The sequence below is a fragment of the Herpailurus yagouaroundi genome, unplaced genomic scaffold (genome assembly GCF_014898765.1).
Source record: "Herpailurus yagouaroundi ecotype Mexico unplaced genomic scaffold, PumYag 160, whole genome shotgun sequence".
Taxonomy (NCBI): domain Eukaryota; kingdom Metazoa; phylum Chordata; class Mammalia; order Carnivora; family Felidae; genus Herpailurus; species Herpailurus yagouaroundi.
The window spans coordinates 21808982-21828931 of NW_024412401.1; the positions used below are offsets into that span (position 1 = coordinate 21808982).

At 48.5% G+C, this 19950-nt stretch overlaps 1 long non-coding RNA gene across 3 annotated transcripts in view; it reads left to right on the forward strand.

Annotated features, from left to right (window-relative positions):
* The first annotated feature begins 369 nt into the window (after positions 1-369).
* Positions 370-19950, forward strand: part of LOC121034677 (uncharacterized) — a 70828-nt gene continuing 51247 nt past the window's right edge. For all 3 annotated transcript variants that reach the window (XR_005792558.1, XR_005792557.1, XR_005792559.1), the window contains exon 1: positions 370-587. This is a non-coding gene — a long non-coding RNA (uncharacterized LOC121034677). The remainder of the gene's footprint in view (positions 588-19950) is intronic.

Sequence of the window (19950 nt, forward strand, 5' to 3'; positions counted from 1 at the left end):
GACAAGCAGTTGCATAGGGTCCTCCCCAGCAGAGGCTCAGAGGCCCCCTGTCTTTCCATCATTTCAGAGCAAAGGCCCGTCTGGAAGCTGAATGGCTGACTTCGGTTACAAGAGGGGAAGGCACCCCTTGAGAAAGGCCCTTGTCTCCTCAAGGAGGTTTGGCTGCTTGTGTGTGCAATGCCTCGGCTCAGCTGGGCCAGCTTCCATGGGGGGTCTGCAAGTGAGATCAGTCTCTGGTTCTGCACCATGGGGTCCCCTGTCAGAGGCCTCCTTTCAGCTCCATCCCCCCTTTCCACATTGGATGCTGCGGTTTCTGGCCTGAGACATGATCAGTGTACCCTGAGCTGAGTGCTGTTTTCTTTTCCTCCCAGGTGAGGACGATGTTTAAATTTACTTGAAGGTCCTATGAAGGGGATGAAAAATAAATAACAGAGTGGGAACTTACCTACTAGAAAGAGAACATGCTAACTCAAGCCCGATGAGCCCTACTTGCTGCTCACCTCACCGCCATGTGGCCTGCGCTTCTAGAAAATCTCCCTTAACCCGGCTTTTCCTGGATGTCTTCTTGACAGAACTCTGGGAGGCAGGTAAGACCTGGATTATCAAGACTGCTTCACAGATAAGGAGATGGGGCTCAGAGAGAGAGAGAGAGTGGAGGGGACTGGAAGCTGGGCTGTGGGCCCTCACACAGGGCCTTTTCTTTTGCATCTCTGCCCACCCCAGCCCCAACAGCAGGTGCAGAAGGGGCTGCCCAGATGCACAGGGCTCTGAGGCACCCAGTCAGATGCTCCCTGAGCAGGGCTGGGGGAGGCAAAATGTCTCTATAATGAGCACTTTCATCTGCAAGGGCATCCCCATCACCAACTATTGGTTTTTATTTTTAATGGAGAGATTTGTAAAAGGGGTGCATATTTATTTTGAAATATTGGGAAAGTAAAGATGGAAGGGGTCTGATCTCACCCTTACCTCTCCTGTCTGGCTGACAGTCCTTTCCTTGCCTATATCTCATGACCATGCCCTTCTCTATTGCTTGCTAACCACTTGCACCTCCCGAGTCAGATAGACTGAGGCCAGTGTTCAGCCCCTCCACATTCTAGCTGTGTGACCTGGGGAAAGTTACCTAACTTCTCTGAGTCTCCATACCTTCAGCTATAAAAGGGGGGTAATAATTAAGGTGACTGTTGAGGTCATCCAGACTGGGACACTAGGTCAGGACAACAGGCATAAAGCAAGATTGTTCCAGCAAACCAGGATATGCGGATGCTTAGTGCTAAGAGGAGTTACCTATTCAGGGGTTGTTAAAAGGATGAAATGATAAAATGCACAGATTAATGAGCATAAAGCTGAGAGTTCAAGTTCTCAATATAAGACAGCTTTCCTGTTATTATTTTGCATTCTTTCCATGCCAGGACATGTGGTGACCTTCTTTTTTTTTATTGGTTATTATTATTGGCATTTCATTTTTATTTATTATTGGTATTTTTAATAATTTATTGTCATGTTAGCTAAAATATAGTGTATACAGTGTAGTCTTGGCTTCAGGAATAGATTCCCACGATACATCACTTACATACAACACCCAATGCTCATCCCAACAAGTGGCTTCCTCAATGCCCATCTCCTATCTTCCCCTCTCTCTGCTCCCATCAACCTTCAGTTTGTTCTCTGTATTTAAGAGTCTCTTATGGTTTGCCTCCCTCTCTTTTTGTAACTTATTTTTCCTTCCCTTTCCCTATGACCTTCTGTTAAGTTTCTCAAATCCCGCATATGAGTGAAAACATATGATATCTGTCTTTTTCTGACTGGCTTATTTCACTTAGCGTAATACTCTCCAGTTCCATTCATGTTGTTGCAAATGGCAAGATTTCATTCTTTTTCATTGCCAAGTAGCATTCCATTGTGTATATGTGTATATATATGTGTGTGTGTGTGTGTGTGTGTGTGTGTGTGTATACACACCACATCTTCTTTATCCATTCATCAGTTGATGGACATTTGGGCTCTTTTCATAATTTGGCTGTTGTTGATAGCTCTGCTATAAACATTGGGGTGCATGTGCCCCTCTGAATCAGCACTCCTGTGTCCTTCCTAGTAGTGCTGTTGCTGGGTCATAGGGTAATCCTATTTTAAATTTTTTGAGGAGCCTCCACGCCATTTTTTCAGAGTGGCTGCACCAATTTGCCTTCCCAGCAATAGTGCAAGACAGTTCCCCTTTCTCCACATCCTCTCCAACATCTGTTGTTCCCTGAGTTGTTCATTTCAGCCACTCTGACTGGTGTGGCATGGTATCTCAGTGTGATTTGTGTTGAGTATCTTTTCATGTGTCTGTTAGCCATCTGGATGTCTTCTTTGGAAAATTGTCTATTCGTGTCTTCTGCCCATTTCTTCACTGGATTATTTGCTTTTGGGGGGTTGAGTTTGCTAAGTTCTTTATAGATTTTTGATACTAACCCTTTATCTGGTATGTCATTTGCAAATATCTTCTACCATTCTGTTGGTTGCCTTTGAATTTGGTTGATTGTTTCCTTTGCTGTACAGAAGCTTTTTATCGTGATGAGGTCCCAATAGTTCATTTTTGCTTTTATTTCCCTCGCCTTTGGAGACATGTCAAGTAAGAGATGCTGCGGCTGATGGTGACCTTCTTTTGAGGGAGAATAAAATGTCTGAGCTGAGACTCCTCACCTTCAGCTCATGTGTAATTCCACACAGTGTTCCAGTGTTGGCATTTGATTCTCTTTTAAGGCTGGGTTGGGAATGATCCTGATGGCTCTGAAGTGCCCCTGCCTGGAGGCCTTGGGCTATGATGGGATGAAGTCATATATGGTCACTGGCCAAGATCCTGGAGGGCATACATCTGAATTGGGGATGAAGGCCATGTTTGTAGGAGTATTCCTCTGTCTTCTGCTAATACTTGTCATAGCTTATGACAGGATGTAGGTTGTGAGGTGGGCGGGTGGTGGGAAAGACCGTGCTGCTCAGTTAAGCCTAGAAAATGCTTCTGGAAAGGTCACTCCTGGGAGTTGGTCTTGGGGGCTGGAATTGGATAGCCCTGATGCCATACCCTGGAGAATTCCAGGGAAGCTGCTGAGGGGTCCCGGTAATTCAGAGAAGCCACAGAAGAACAATTAGGAATCCTTCATCCCTGGGTGTTGTTAACCACAGTTACCATCTAAGGCTGGGCCTTCCAGTCTGATGCAGGTATATACGTGTGCTCTAAGGGAAGGCATTTCATAGCTCAAGGTGGATACACCCAGATGTAACTTTTTTTTTCTTGTAAGTGCCCCAGTTTCCTCGCTTGTGCTCCTGTTCTGCCTGATGCAAAAAAACAAAAACAAAAACAAAAACAAAAACAAAAAACAATCTAGTGATTTCTTATGGAAGTCATTAATATTCAGGGACTTCTCAGTGACTTCAGGTTTTAGAGCTTTGTCATGCTCAGGATTGTTCCCTCATCAGGATTTTCTGTCTCACCCACCCTGTGGGTTGAGACTAAGTGGTGAGAAGGCACTGTTACTCATCCTCTATCTCCTTGGTCCCTTCTGGCCTGTGTAGACAGGTCCCTTTGGGCTGAAAACCCACTGAGTATGGCTGCAGCCAACTCTGAGGGTCATTCTGGCCACAAAACTCTGATTGGCTCACAACCTTCTATTCCAGCCAACTTCAGTGCCCACTTTGGGAGCCATGAGAATTTTCTGAATGTCTTGCTCTGTAGTCTGGGGCTGCAGGAAACTGTGGGGTTGGGGGCAGCACTGGCTGTCTCATGTCTAGGTCTACCACATCACCCACCCTGTTCTCTAGCCACTGCTTTCTCTCCAGCACTGGGTGCAGGCACACAGGATCTCTGCTCTGGGGTCTCCACGCTTGTCTGGGGGCCTCTAGCATTTTCTCCCCTCCTGTGAGATTTCATTTGAAGAGGGTGGATGTCAGGGGCCTGAGTGCCTTGTCTCTAATCTGGGTGGGCAGGTGGATCCTGCCTTGTCTATCCTACACTTGGGCCGTAGCTCCTGAACTTAAAACCTAAGAACTTGGGACTTTTATTCTTTGGTCCTATTCAGACAACTGCCCTCTGGGGTAATGATGAGAGTGGAGTGGGGCATGAACGCTGTCATGTGGGGTGGGGGCCATGGAACTAAAGGAGTATGAGGGAGACAGTGAGAACAAACTGATTAATGTCTCAAATTCATGTCTTGTCACAGGGATGTTAAAAATAGAGTAGTATTGCATATACTCTTTTATTAACTTCTTTTATACATCATGAATATTTACCAGGGTCATTATATGTTCTTTTGTAATATCATTTTAGTGACTGCACTGCATTTCATTGTGTACAAGTCTCCGAATCAAGCCATTTCCCTTTTGTTGGACATTCAAGTTGTTTTTCACCTTTTTTAGTCTCAGAAAAAAAATGCTGGGACAAGTTTCCTTGGGCATAATCTTTGTGCACATCTCTGTTTCCTCAGAATACATAAGGATGTTTATTTGAACATAGCCATGGGAGGATATTCCCACCTCATCTCAACACAAGCTCCTGTGCACATCTCCACAGACACACATGCACACACACACGCACACACATGCACAGGCACACACTGCCGCACACAGTCTTGAGGTTGTGTCTGGCACAGCTCTCGGCACAGAGCGGCTGCTCCAGTGAAAGTGTTCATGGTTCTAAGGGAGCGGGAGACACGGGGCTATGGAAGGGGGGGCAGGGGAAAGGGATCGTACATATTCTGAAGAAGATGCCCAGAACTTGGCTTTGAAGGAGCAGCGGGGTAGAAAATAAACAGAGACAGAGAAATGGGTAGTTCAGGCAGAGGAAATGGTGCAGGAAAAGGCCCAGAGGTAGAAAAGTGTGTATTTAGGGAAAAGCAAGGAGTCTTGTTGTGGAAGGGCATGGGGGGTGCAGATGTCCAAAAAAGACAGCTTTGAATGTGGCAGAGGAGAACCCCCAGTTCTTGCCCGATTATGAAAACTCTCCAGCCGGGAGCGATGTAGGTGCGCCGGGAGTATGGGTGAGTATAGTTGTCAGATAAAACACAGGATACTGTTAAACTTGAATTTCAGATATAAAAATGAGTCTTTTTTTTTTTTTTTGTACAAATATGCTCCAAATAAGCATGGGGCACGCTTATCCTAAAAAATGACTCATTATTTATCTGTAATTTGGACTTAACTGGGCATCCTGTATTTTTATTCACTAAATCTGGCAAGCCTGTGTGTAAAGAATGCAGGAATGCCGTAGCGTCAGAGGCGTCATTACCATTTTTTGGGCCATTGCTTCATGAGCAAAGACAGATCGAAGTGTGTGAATCCCCACTGCACCTAAATGCAGATAAACATGACGAACGGTAATGGCTCCAGAGGAGCCAACGGGAGCATTTCCAGGAGCAGGTGAGCGATGGGCATGCTGGAAACGAGCATCTGGGCGCTGGAGCTCAGGCCCCACCTGCCGTTCCTGCAGTGAGAGCTTCCCAGGGAGTCTCTTTTGAAGGAGCGAGGCTCTGGTCTGGAGAAACAAGGCTGGAAGTGGCCATTGGGTCCCAGGCTAGCCTACTTAAAGTCCATTCTGCTCATACAGGGCAGAGTTTTAGCAATATTATGAGAGGCTTGTGTGGGGGCTTGCCTGGAGCCCAACTTCTATTTAGAACCCTCTTTCTATGGTGATAGGAACTCTGTGGTCCTTGACTGGAGGGGAAGATGGAGGCATCAGAAACGTACCCCCTTCAATGCAACACTGGCTGCAGTGGTCTCTGGACTAGGAGAGTCAGGGGAGGGAAGAAAGGGGAGGGCATGAGTATTATTCTCTCCAGCAGTCAGACCCTCAGGGGAGGAAGTATCATTTACCATACACCAACTAAGAGCTAAATTCTTCCGGTACATTATCTTAGGTAATTTTACAACACTTGTTTGTGTTAGCCCATTTTACAGAGGTGGAAACTGAGGCCCAGAGTGGTGAAAGAACCTACCTAAAGTGCAAAAACAGCAGAGCCAGGACTTGATTTATGTCTACATAGCTCCAAAATCTTGGTTCTTTTTTTCTGGGTCACACTAGCAATAACTCCCACCATGTGCCTCAGGACTGGATGTCAAGATCCCACATTCCTGACTCTCTGAGCTGCCCATAGCTCCTGATCCAGACTGTTCCAGCATGTACTGGCCAGTCATTTATCTACCAAGACTCTTGCTCTGTGAATGCCAAAACTGGTGGCTCTTGTCATGTGCCCAGGAGGAGCTCAGTGTCGCTCCTTCTTTTCCCAAAACCCCTTTCACCTCTGACTACTTAGTCTCCGGGCTTTCTGAGCCTCAGTTTGCACCTGTTCGTGAACCTTCTGGAATTATTGGTGACCCCTAGGGGAGAGCTTCCAGGGTGAGGGATGGGGCAGGAACTGAATTGGTTCTCTCTTCCTCTTGGCTGCTCCAGATGTGTCCATAGAGAGGAGAGAGGTGAAAGCCTCACAGGCTACAGCTGTCCAGGCAAGAAGAGCTGGTCCACTTGCTTAAATGCTGATCATTCTACACTGAGCTCATCTGCCTGGACTGTTTGATATCTGATGCCTCAGTAGGCATCAGAGGTCTCACTCCTATGAAGTACTAAGATAGTTGTCCTGATGGGGGCAAGGTTGCCAGATCAGATATAGGATACCTAGTTAAATGTGAATTTCAGATAAATAGCAAATAACTTTTTAGTATAAGTAGGTCTCAAATTATAACCATCTTCCCAGTGATCCTGAGGGCCTATGGCTGATCCAGAAAGGTGACTGGGGTTGTTGCCTTTGTCCCCAAATTGTCCCAAAAATATACTAAAAATTATTCATTACTTATTTGAAATTCACATTTAGCTGGGTGTCCTTTCTGGAAACTGTAGATAGGTGGGTGATCCTCCTTCCTTACTAGTTCAGGGATCCAGGCTCTAACACTTTCTGGACCTGTCACCTTTAACCCGTGGCTGTCAAGGTTCATGATGCTTATTTGCACGAGACTGATGGAAAAGGAATACGCATGGAGGATCACATGGGGTTTATATGTGAATAGACCACATGGTTCTGCTGTCATGGTTCTCTCATTCCATTCACCAGAACCAAGGACATGGCCATGCCCAACTTCAAGGAACTCTGGGAAATGTAGCCTAGCTCAGTGCTCAGGAGAAGTGGAAAGAGGTTTCACAAAGAGCTGATCAGTTTCTACTATTAGAAGGGGCAAGGGGTGCTTTTAAAAGAAGGAATGCTGTCTTCTCTAGGGTCATCTTTTTAAGTCTACAGTTTATTTCAGCAAACACTCACTCCAGGAGGGAACAAACCTGTGCCTGTGTTTGTTGATGATAATTCTTCCCTCTGCTTCCCTGGCAGCAAACAAACAAACAGAACATTTATTTCCTCTGTGTTGAGAATAGTTTTCTCTAGACAAAGGCTTGGTAATGGATTATCAAGTTTTATGTTCTTAAACAAGCAGCAGGAGGGAGAGTTAAAACTTGAATCTTGGCATCCGACAGAACTGGGATGGATCCTGGTAGAGCCTGGTATCATCTACTAGCTGTGGGACCTTGGACAAGTTACTTAACCTCTAAGGGCTGCAGTTTTACTATCTGTGAAATGGGGCTAATGGCATTTATCTAGTTGGTTTCTATGAGGACACAGCATGGTCCAACACTTGGCGTGTGACTGGAGCTCAACAAACAAGAGTGACCTCCCTGCTCCTGTCCCTTCTATGTTCCTGTACCAGGGCCTTGTCTTGATCCTGAGCTGAGCCTGTCTGGGGGACTGATTGGAGGGTCCTCCAGGAATCTGACTGCAGCACTGCGGCAAATCAATAAACTCAGCTTGGCAATAAGCCTGGAGTCATTAGCAAGGAGTAAATATCTGTCTGAGGACTTTTATCCTGGTCTAAGTCCACCATGGACTCATGTGTAAGGCCTGTGGGGAGGGAGCTGCACTGGGTAAGCATGAAAAGGACTGTTCTAATCAAACCTCTGCAAATCACTGGAACACAAGCCTCCTTGCAGCAGCAGAGTAGGGAAGAGGCAGTCCCCAGAGAGACACAGACTGGCTGCGGACTACCTACGGTTCCCAGCACATCTGTGGTGGAGAAGGCCTGGTGGAGGGTGGCTTACAGGTGGCCCCAAAACAGGGGTGGGGTGTTCTCCTATGATTTGGTGGGCGCTGAAGGAGGAGATGAAGCAGTAGCTGATAGGACTTGCTGATAAAAATACATGAGCTTTCCGGGACCAGTTAAGGAGGTACTGAAAGCAGCTAGAAATTTGGAATTATCAGGTGGAGGGAGTACAATGAATCAGTGAAACATTGGCATCAGTAATGATGCGATTCTATTTTAAACCCAGAGCTGGCATGGCTGGGCTAACCCAGGTTACTTTATCTTCGTCAAAGAATACCTCCCCCCAAATGGTACATATATACAGCGAAATAAATTATTCAACTATAAAAAAGAAGGAAATCTTGCCAGTTACAGCAGCTTGATGGACATGGAGGGCATTATGCTAAGTGAAATAAATCAGACAGGGAAAGACAAATATCATATGATCTCACTTATAGGTGGAACCTGGAAAAAAAAAACCCAAAATAAAAAATGATCTTGTAGATACAGAGAACAGATTGGTGGTTGACAGAAGCAGGGGTTGGGAAGTGAGAGAAATGCATGAAGAGGTCAAAAGGTACAAACTTCTAGTTATAAAATAAATACGTCACAGGGATATGATATACAGTATGGTGACTATAGTTAACAATACCGTGTTGTATATTTGAAAGTTGCTGAGAGAGTAGATCTTAAAAGTTCTCATCACAAGAAAGAAAATTACAACCTTGTGAGATGATGGATGTTCACTAGACTCACTGTGAGCATTTCACAATCTATACAAATATCAAATCATTGTTATGTATCTGAAACTAATATAACATTATATATCAATTATATTGCAATAAAATTTTTGTAAGTAGTTTGAAGGAAAAAAAAAAAAGAATAGCTCCCTCAACCAAGTCTGATTGTTTGTTGCATGAGTGTGTCCCCCTTGACTCCCAGCCCTCAAATGGTTTGCCTTCCCCTTGGGGGTCTCTGCCCTTCAGAGATGGTTTGCCAGCTTTGATTCAGACTCAACCTCTCCATTCTTTTCCTGCTTGCACCCCACAGCCCTCCTCGTGGAAAGATTGTCTCCTGGGTTCTGAATCATGCATTTCGGTTGTGTGGCTCTTGCCTGGCAGAGCTCTTTCTGCTCTGAAAAACTCCGATTGCAAATAGTTCAATAATACATGTCCTCCTGAGTTTTAAGATTCGGGCTTATGTAATTGGAAATCTGGATGTGAAGCAAGTTAAAGTTGATGCCAGAAAGACAGTAAAATAATTAATCACATTGTTCTGTTTAATAGATTCAAGGGCACAGGGACAGCTTTTCAGCCAGGGTGAGTCCTCAGGAGTGGCCCTCACTGTCATGGTGATCTTGGCAGGCCCTGGGGAGAGGGCCCCAGAAATCAGCCTCAGGGGTCAGAGGATGGGGCCTCCTCAGGGTGTGCTCACAAAGCACATCACAGCCCTGCTTATAAAGGTGTCAGGCGTCTGTTACCCTCTGTTCATCCCTCCTTCTGCCAGCAGCTCCCTGTCCCTGGATTCTGGCATGGGGTGTATTTCCTTATGCACACGCAAGCCTGGTCCAGCCTGCCCAGCTGACTCTCTAGATGCAGTGCTCTGATTAGAATAATCCCTGTGTAGCTCACCAAGGACGTTTACATCCACTGCCTTGTTCTATCCTCACAATGCTCTGCGAAGCAGGCAGAGCAGTTATTCTTTCCCTCCCTACTCATCCTGAGGGAAAACGGAGGCTCTGCTGGGTTCTGGGGGAAATGGTCCATTTCACATCTATCTTCCTCAAAGTTACGCAGCTGGTTGGGAGAGCCAGGTCTTACATTCCCCTTTGGGTGACTTCTCAGCCTGTGCTCTCTTGGCTCTGCCTCACTGGCTGTCGGAGGGATCAGGAGCACAAGGGCATCCTTGAGGCGGGTGTCCACCTGAGGGAGGCCGCTCCCAGGGCAGGGGCCAGCCTCGGGCTAGAGAGCTGTCATTATTTGCACATATGTAACGTGCCAGGCGCTATTCTAAACCACATTCACACATTACTTTGTTTATTCTTCAAATCACCCTCTGACATAGCTGCTGTTATTATTTCCATTTTATAGATAAAGAAATGGAGGCACAGGGAGGGTAGGACACTGGTGCAAGGTCACACAGCTAGTAGGTGGTAGTGATGGGATTTGAACGTGTGTTCTTAATCACTGTATCCTCCGGGCTCCTTGGAAGCAGGTGAGCAATGTGGAGGAAGGGATGTTCTCTCACATGACTTGGTGCTTCAGTGTCTAGCCTGGAGCCTGGCACAGAGAAGGGGTTCATGAGGTATTTATTGGAGAACTGGAAAGCCCAGCTTGGTGGGGCGCTCCTGCCTCTGGACTGGCCAGCTCCTCACCGTCTTCACTCATTTATTCTTATCACAAGTGTTTCCTGATCTGTCAGGCCCTGTCCTGGCACTGGGGACACAGTGGTGGCTGAGCCGGTCTCTGCTTCTGTGGAGGCAGGTGGGGTCCGGTGGGCCAGCTGATAATAAAGGGGTGTGGTAAGTGCAAAGATGGGAGCACCGTCGGTGCCGAAAGAGGGCCATCTGACCCAGCCCAGAGGGGGCAGCCAGGCAAGAGGACAGTGGGGAGAGGACAGTATGTCAGGTGGAGGCGACAGTATCAACAGGCCTGGGGGCAGGACACAGTGTGGGGAGAGTAGAATGCACACGAGGCAAAGCTGCTGGGGGACAGAGTTCAGGGCTGGGAGTGGCAGGGGATGACCTGAGATTGTCAGGGCGAGCGACGTTTTAGGAAGCTCTAGAGAGAAACGGGAGCACACGAGGTCAGCAAGGACAGAACGTGGCATGGGAATTCGGGCAGTGGCGGTGGTGGGGGGGAAGTAGGGGGAAGACTGGGGCCTGGCTTGGCTTATGTTTGTCCCTCCCAACCCCTGCCCAGGCCCGGGCCAGTTTTATGGTTGTAAGTGAGCTCTGGCAAGGGGCTGAAGCCATGGATTTGAGACCCGCAACCAGCGCCTGCCTTTCAGACCCTCGTGCCCTGTGAGAGGAGCAGCTCTTCTTTCAGGGTTTTTGGAACATTTTGCTTTTGTCTGTCCCAGGTGACTTCCGAAGTGAGTGCCCTGAGGGCGGGGAGAACCCAAGGCAGCCGAGATAATCTCTGAAACCAGACTGATGTGGGTTTCAATCTCAGTCCCACCACTTAGAAGCTATGTGACGTTGGAGAAGTAATGTCCCCTTTCTGAGCCTCGGTTTTCTTATCTGTAAAAGGGAGGTGATAATGATGCAGCTCTTATAGCACTTATGAGGCTTTTTAAAAAAAGTTTTAAACATCTATTTATTTGCGGGGGGGGGGGCAGGGAGAGAATGCGCAAGTGCAGGGGAGGAGCAGAGAGAGAGGGAGACAGAGAGAGGGAGAGGGAGGCAGACTTGATTGGGGCTTGATCTCATGAACCATGAGATCATGACCCAAGCTGAAATCAGGAGTCAGACACAGTTGTGGGCTTAAATGAGCTCTATCTGGGAAGTGTCTGGATGGTTGCAGGTCACTCCCAAGATCTTTGCCATCATGTCTTCCTGTGTGGGCCAGCACATAGTAGGTGCCCAGGAAGTAATTAAGAGGTTGCAAAGGGATGCTGTTTGCCTGGTTGAGTACCTGAGGCAGATAGGCCAGGGTGACCGGGGCTTCTGAGGTGGGGTGTCTTCCAGAGCAGGGTTGTTGGGGTTGGGGGCTGGTGCTGGGGGAGGAGCAGGGTCTGATATCTCATCCCTCTGAGATGAGCAGTCTCTGATGGGGCTGGTCCCCTCTATCCCCCCATGGTCCAGTGCCCCAGTCCTTCCCCAGCAACTGTGTGGGGAGGGAGGCAAGGCTGCACTGCACCCCCGTTCTACAGAAGGGGGAAGCAGAGACGCAAAGAGGCAATGAGACTTGCTCAAGTTTCCTCTGGAGGCAGGAGGGAGGTCTGGGTTCCTCTGTGGGGATCACAGAGGACCTTGAAGTCACCTTGTGGCAGGCTAGCGCACAGAGAGTAGGTATACAAAATGAGCACTCCTGCCACCTGTAGTGAGGGATTTGCTGCTCAGGTGAGGAGGGCCTTGCTTGAGGTGATGGTGAGCTCCCAGCTTCCCAGCATGCTGCGAATGGACTCTAGCCATCCTGGGGAGGGAGGAAGCCCAGGCCCTTGTCCTGCACAGCTGGCCTGTGTGTGCTGCGAGCTCCCAGAATAGCAGGAAGAGCATGATGACCAGCTTGCTCGGGATCTGGAAGCTAAGGATGATGCCCAACTCCCAGCTGCCTGGGCAACCTGGGGGACTGGGTAACCTTGATGACTGAGGAACAGGGCTTAATCACAGGATGGCAGAGGGTGAGGCTAGCATGTGTGTAGAGGGGCTGTATCTTCCCAAATTCCTTGAGGGGAGGAGGGTATTCAGCTAGCCTTGGTCTCCTCCTGGGTCCTGTGGGGAAACCTGGTGGGGGAGGAATGACCCAGGGATGGTCCATCCAAAGGTGCTCCCTGAGGTCTGAACTGGAACCCACCTCTGTTGAATCTGACTCATCTATCTACCCACAATTAGTTATTCCCATAATAATCGTTAACAGGCTGAGTCAAGCACTGTTTAAGTATATCACATATATAATCAACCCAGTCCATCCCTGTTTTACAGAGGGGAAAACTGAGGCACACAAGGATCAAATGGTCCAAGGTCACACAGTTCACAAGTAACAGAGTTGGGATTTGGAGCCTGTTCCTAACCCTCACAAGTTACTCCCTCCCACCCACCGCCACAGAGGGCCACATGGATCAGACAGAGCTCTTGTCCTGAAGCAGCTCATCATCTGTTTGGGGGCCAAGAGAAGAACAGGTGAAGTACTATGGGCCTTCAGAGAAGGAAACAGTACCATCGTGACAGGTGTGTGTGTGTGTGTGTGTGTGTGTGTGTGTGTGTGTGTGTAGTTATGGAGCAGGTGGCATGGGCACTTAGACACAGAAGTGGGGAGGGCATTCCGGATAAGGGAACAGCATGAGCAGAAGTATAGAGGCAATAAAATGCTGTGAATATAGGCCTGGTTAGGATATTGGGAGTGCAAAATATTGTCATGAGAAAAAAGATTGGGGGTGGTTGGTTAAAATTGTGGAGGATGCTGATTATCAGTCTGCGAATAATGGGATTTGTTCAGAGAGTACTTGGTAATGACTGCAGGGCTTTAAGCAGGAGAGTGTTGTGGTCTGAAGTGTGTTTCTGGAAGGCCAATCTGGCAGTGATGGGTGAAGATGAATTAGAAGGGCACAAGTGTCAAGATAAGAGAGAGGTGGCCTGAATGTGAGCAAGGAAGAGACTGGCCCATGAGGGGCATGAGATTACAGTCAACAGGGCCAGAGCAGGAAGAGCTGGGGACTCTGGGTTGTCTGCTCAAGAAAACTGAGAGGTCAAAGATGCTACTGATAGAAAAGGGGAAACAAGTTTGGGGAGGCTTGATGTTTCTCTGACCAGAGCCATCCACTCAAACACTACCTGTTCAGTCGGGCTCAGCTTTCTTTCCTTCCAACAGTGATTACTTTATGGGAAATCATCACAGTCACATATTTGTTTTTTGTGTTTGCCCAACTAGCCTGTAGGAGAGCCTTGTTCACAGAACTATTTCTAGTACCTAGTACAGTCTGGCACATAGTAGGTGATCACTAAATATTTTTTGAATAAATAAATGGATGAATGACATGTGTTGTGTTTTAAGGGAACTGTGGAAAAAGTATGCAGCTGGACTGAAAATCAGGAAGGACATCTGAGCAAACAAGAAGCTCCCACACTTGGGGTCAGCAGCCGTAAGCCCAGAGTGTCAGAGACAGTCCAAAGAGAGAATGGACAGGAAGCAGAAGTTGAGGATTAACCTTGGGTGGAGGGCTGTGAGGAAATTCGTGTGTGTGTGTGTGTGTGTGTGTGTGTGTGTGTGTGTGTGTGTGGTCACTGGGCTACCAATTTGGGACAATGGACACCTGACTGGACTGGTTCACTAGTTGTGCCCCAGTGCCTAGTACAGAGTCTGGCACCAATGTGTTCGGTGTTTGTTGACTGAATTAATGTGTGAATGTGCTCTTCAGCCCTGAGTGAATCTTCCTGTGCATTAAGAGGCTAGAGCAGGAGGCAAAGGTTAGCCTGTGAACTGGGGTCAGTAAGGTTGCCTCAGCTGCACCTGTAGTCTTTCCGGATTCTGGGCAGGAATAAGTAGGTCCCCGCTTGGAGTGCTCCCATTTGGTCCCCACCCTGGCTCCCAAGTGAGCAGAGCCTGGCCAAGAGTGCAGAGGTGGAACTTCCCAGTGGGTGGCCCATGAGGAGGTGCACTACATTAAAGCCTGCCCTGGAACTGAGCTGTTGGCCTGCTCCGCCCACCGAGGAAGCCCCGCCCCAGGCTCTACCCAGCAGGGTGTGGTGGCCAGACCCACCACAACTCTTCAGGGTGCTTGGTCCTTTTTCGTTTAGAGAGAGGCCTTCAAGGATTAGTTTTGTGAGTCTGGTTCCGTTGTTCTTTCGTTCAACAAAATGTCAAGCGCCGTTCTAGGTACCGAGGATACTGCTTCAGACCCTTTCCTTAGGGACTTTACAGTCTATAAGAATGGAAAAAGGAAGTAAACCAACTCTCAGCTTACTCTACAGTTACCCACTGTTGTAAGTGTGACAAGAAACAAAGTAATGGGGGCATAATTTATATTGAAGGCAACATTGGAGCTGGCCTTGAAAGGATCTCATTCAGTAAGCAAAAGATGGTTGGACGTTGGAGAAAGGCCTGGAGCTGAAACGCGTTTGCTACATTGAGGGCCCAGCAGCCAGGCTGCAGGGGAAAGCCCAAGAGGAGGAGAGAGGAAGGCAGGTAATGCTGGACTCTGGCCGTTTTCAGTTTAGATTTTTTCCAAAAGATACTAGGAAGGCACTGAAGATTTTTACAGGGAAGGGCCATGTGTTTTTAAAACATTCACTCTGACTTTGTGTGTAGAATGGATTGGGGAAGAGGAAGAAGATTTTTATTGGGGGGTCTGATTTTCCCGTTCACTATAACTGGTAACTAAAGGGCGTCTGAGACAAGGCAATGTTCACAACCGTGAGCTGAAGGGCTGTGCATCGGAGGAGGCACAGATTAGCCGTAATCCTCTCCAGAAATACATGTGTTTACCAGGTGGCCTTGGGAAAGCAACTTTCTTTCTTTCTTTTTTTTTTTTTTTCAACGTTTTTTTTATTTATTTTCGGGACAGAGAGAGACAGAGCATGAACGGGGGAGGGGCAGAGAGAGAGGGAGACACAGAATCGGAAACAGGCTCCAGGCTCTGAGCCATCAGCCCAGAGCCCGCATGCCCGATGCGGGGCTTGAACTCACGGACCGCGAGATCGTGACCTGGCTGAAGTCGGACGCTTAACCGACTGCGCCACCCAGGCGCCCCGGAAAGCAACTTTCAGGACTGAGATCAGCAGTGGAGGGAGGCGAGAAAGGACATGGAATGTGTCACAAGCCACACACGCCTCCCACCCAGGTGCCTCCCACAGTCAAGTGTGTTCCTTACGTGCTTTCTGAGGCCAGTTTTCCTTTCCTATTACAATACTGCCACCCAAATTTCCTCTCTAGTCCTGGTTAGTTGTGAAACAGAACTCAGGTTTCTGGGTTCCTCCATTCCTGTGCTATGGTGTTCTGGTTTCTGAGAGTCCTTTGCCTACCAGAAATCTGGCTACCTGGATCCATAGCTGAAGCAGAGTCCACACAGTCCGCACAGCAAGTGAAAAATGTCCTGTGTAGCCGGCCAGCCATGGTTGGACAGGAGGTTGCGCTGAAGATCTTCCAGACTGTGGAGACCACAGGAGCGGAGACGGCCTGTTTCTACCCATCACTACATTCCCAGCACCCAGCCTGTAATGTGATAAGTCCTTAATACATATTTGTTGCATAGAATGATGCTTTACCATGTTTTTTTCAAGTCTAAGGCATCATCAACTATAAGAAATACTGTGATTTCATTTGTAACTTTGCAGGAAATACAAAGAAGGGGCTGATGTTAAGTATGCACATCGGTTGTAAGAGGCATCCTGACAATAGGAATGCTAAAAGGGGAAAAGACAATAAATACATGCATCCTAGAGTTAGGCACTTGTGTGATAACAATCATCCTTCCCTACACCGACTCTTGCGGCCAATTCAGCTATCGAGAGCCCGTTGTTTTTCATTCCCCTGCCGGTGCTTGTTTTTATGTAGACACATCCCTAGGCCTGTGGATGTTTTGGGCCCAGTTTTCCTTTCCTCTGGGAAGTAGCCACCAGCCCCCAGTCAGCAGTTGTGCATGGATGAGCCCCCTGTGTCATCTCGCCATGACTTTGTGAAGGACCAGCCCACAACATATTTTCTTCGGAGTTTATAGGAATAATGGAAGTGACACAAAACTGCAGCCAGACTCAAATGAAAGGACAAATGTAGTTGGCCAAAATGAACAATTATAGGAAACAAAGGGAAAATAACGATTAAAGATCTTTCATTACAGCCAGCTAATTATCATGAGTTCTGGACTTAACTGTTCAGGCATAGAATTAAAAACCTTAATTATATTGTCACCTTTGTCTCTCAGCTCCCATTGCCACAAATGAATCCATTTACTGTAAGTGCCGCTGATGAGCAGAAATTGATGGCAGTCCCAGCGAGGTGGGAGAGGGGGCCCCGGCGCGGTGGTGGGGGGTGTGCACCAGGCAGCACTACCAGGCCTGCACAGCTGGGCGGCAACTGGATTCCAGGACATTATAAATTAGAAACACTTTTAATGAGACAAATACAGGTTTGATGGATTTTATGATTTCTTCTCCCCTTCAAACCGCTAACAATGCTCCTCCTCTTTCTTCCTTTCTATTAGAGCCGGCCTCTTGTTAAGTGATTGCATTAATGGTCTTTGGAGACAGTCTGAGTGTGGGAGGACAAGGGGGACTTCCCTTGCGAGGGTACTGGAAGGCTCTTCTCTCTCAAGGAAGACAATTCCCAGCTGTTGTTCCAAATGGGGGCCTTTTAAGGCCCGGAGCAATGAGTGGAAACGTGAGCTTACTTTGCGAGTGAGCGAAATTGGAAAAGAAAGATGCAGGATGGTTGGGAAGATAAAATCCTCAAAACTAGCCAGTTTCTTGGTTTGAGAAGCCAGCCGGTTCAGTGAGCGAAGCCAGGCATGGCTACAGGAGGTGGTCAGGTGGTCAATTTCTTGACTTCAGGGTGAGATGGGGTACAGCTGGGAGTTAAAACCTTAGAGTTATAATCAAGCATGGTATAGTGGTTACGGACACAAACTCGGAAGCCAAACTGCCTGGGCTTGACTCCAGGCTCTACCACATTCTGTGTGACTCTGGGCAACTTACTTAACTTCTCTGGGCCTTGATATCCTCGTCTGTAAGGTGGAGCTATTGATAGTACCTACCTCATCGGACTGTTATGAGGTTTAAAAGAGTTAATATGCATAAAGCACAGAACAGCACCTGGCGTATTGTAAGAACTACGCGTCAGATATACCAAGTGAAAAACAGCCCTGAAATTCAAGTATTGTCTTCATTTAACAGCAGTGTGACCTTGGACATGCTACTTACCCTCTCGATTTCTTCTATAAAATGGGAGGAACGGCCATACATACTTTGGAGGTTTCCACCGTGGAGTCAATGAAAACACGGGAGTGTATTAGCCACTACACACTGTCACTGTGTTAGCCCCAGCTCTGCTATGAGCCTGCTTGGATTTCAGAGCTGTGGGGAGAAAAGGCAGGTACGCAGTCATGGAGAAACTTGGCGTAAAAAAAAGCTGAAAGCCATCCGCTAACACACTCAGTGGCTGTGGGTGTCTGGGGCGTGCGGGGGTTTCTGCAGGGCAGACACCGGGGACACAGCAGATCAGGCGAGGCAGCTGTCCTGACTGGAGACGAGTCGAGGTCTCTGGCTCTCCTGCGCGTGTGGAGAAGGGGTGCAGGCCTGCCCTGGCACGGGCACTCCTATCTCCCATCTTTGGAAGAGTCGGGAGCCTGTGTTGCCATGGTGACGTGGAGGCATTAATGGGATGGAACTCCTCACAGGGCTGGTGGTGGGATGGCAGCGGCAGCTCCACGGTGCGAAGATGCCCAAAACAAAAGGGGGGTACCTCGGCCGTGCAGGGTCACGGCCAAATCCAGCTTGGGAGATTTCCAGCTTTGCCGCCCAGAGAGCAGGAATGAGATTGACTGCTGAGGGGCTTTCCTTCTGTATCTGGGCACCCCCTCTGCCTCCGCCAGCCAGGATAAAAGACTAGGATAGGGGAGGTGTCAGGGGGATGCCAAACAGGCTGGGCAGGGGGATGAGGGGGGTGTAGAGAGAGGCAGGAAACAAGGGACAAGGGAGGAAAATGCCCACTCTGGGGTGAGTGTATGGAAGAGGCCCCCTCCTGGCCCCCCCCCCTCCCGCCCATTCCTCCATTCCTCAGGTGAAGATCCCTGACTGCCAGGTCTATGGGTGACCAGAGGCTTTTAGATCCTTTATCACATGTGTTTCTCCCCAAACCCTGAAGGTAACCAAAGCAAAATTTATTATCCCCATTTTACTGTTGAGCAAGCTGAGACCCAGACTCAGTGTGGTGATGAGCCTTTCCTGGAGCTGGGAGGAGACTGGGATCAGATCCTGTGTCTGTTTTCCTTATAACCATGATAACTGGCAGGACTTGGGGTTTGGGGGGTAGGCTGAACCCTATGCTGCCTTCACTCCAGGCCTTTCTGTCTTTGTGGCCCCGGCTTTCAGCGCAGAAGCCCAGGACCCTTCTTCAGCCCTTGGATCAGGTCCCTACCAAGCAGGTGAAAGCCTCAGCTTGCAGTTACTCCGTTGGCAGGCCCAGCTCCGCCCCCTGAGCTGCGTCCCGCCCACTGACAGGGGTCGTCGCGCGCAGAAAAGCTGGGCTGGAAGGCAGAGAACTGGCTCTTACCCTTTCTCCCCCACTGAACTCCCTGTGTGCCCATGCGTCAGCTTCTTGCCTCTGAGCCTCAGCTTCCTCGTCTATAAAATGGGGCAAACGTGACTTGCCTCTCACCTCACAGGTTGGCTGTGGATGTTGAAACACTTAGGTTGTAAAGAGGCAGGAGTTGGGATGGCAGCAGGTATGGAGGGTTGGCTGCTACCACCGTGGCCCCAGAGGGTCTGGCTCTGTCCTCCAGAGGATTCTTCCTCATTGGGCTCTCCTCTTCTCTGCCCTACACTTTCCTGTTTCCCAAACTTCCAAGACTCTCCTACATTTGTATCTCTTCTCAAATGGTTCTTCCGTCTATAACTCCGCCTTTCCTGTCCCCAGCCTATCAATGCCAACTCCCTCTCTGGATGCTCTTATGATTCCCCCACCTCTCCCCAGGAACTGTCTCTCCTCTGTGTCCCACTATACTGCAGAATCATCTGTCAGGACAACCGAGATACTGTATAGCCCCCATTTCCCTACTAGTAGCTCCTCTCCTTGGCTAGACTAAGTTTCTGAAGGACTGGTGTTTGCTGCAAGCCCAGTGTGGGTGGTCCTCACTTTACAGATGTGAAGGTTGAGGCTCAAATTAGGCAAGTGTTTCACCCAAGTGCCCGCTGCAAGCTGGAGGCAGAGCTCACCGTCTCTGGCCCCTGGTTCAGGGCAGTACTGCTTCCCCTTATTCATGTAGGTCTCACAGTCAAAGCCAGGTAAGTTGGTAGGAGTCTACATTTAGTCGCAGATAATAGAAGTAGCCTTAGCTGTTTAAGAAGAAAGGGATTTAAGACAGGAAACTAGGTGCTTACTGTTCATTTGGAGGGCGAGCGGAGTAGACCCTTGGCCGGGTCTGCAGAAATAACTCCCAGAACAACACTGCAGAACCGGCCTGCCAGAGGAGCCCCACCTCTGCCACAGT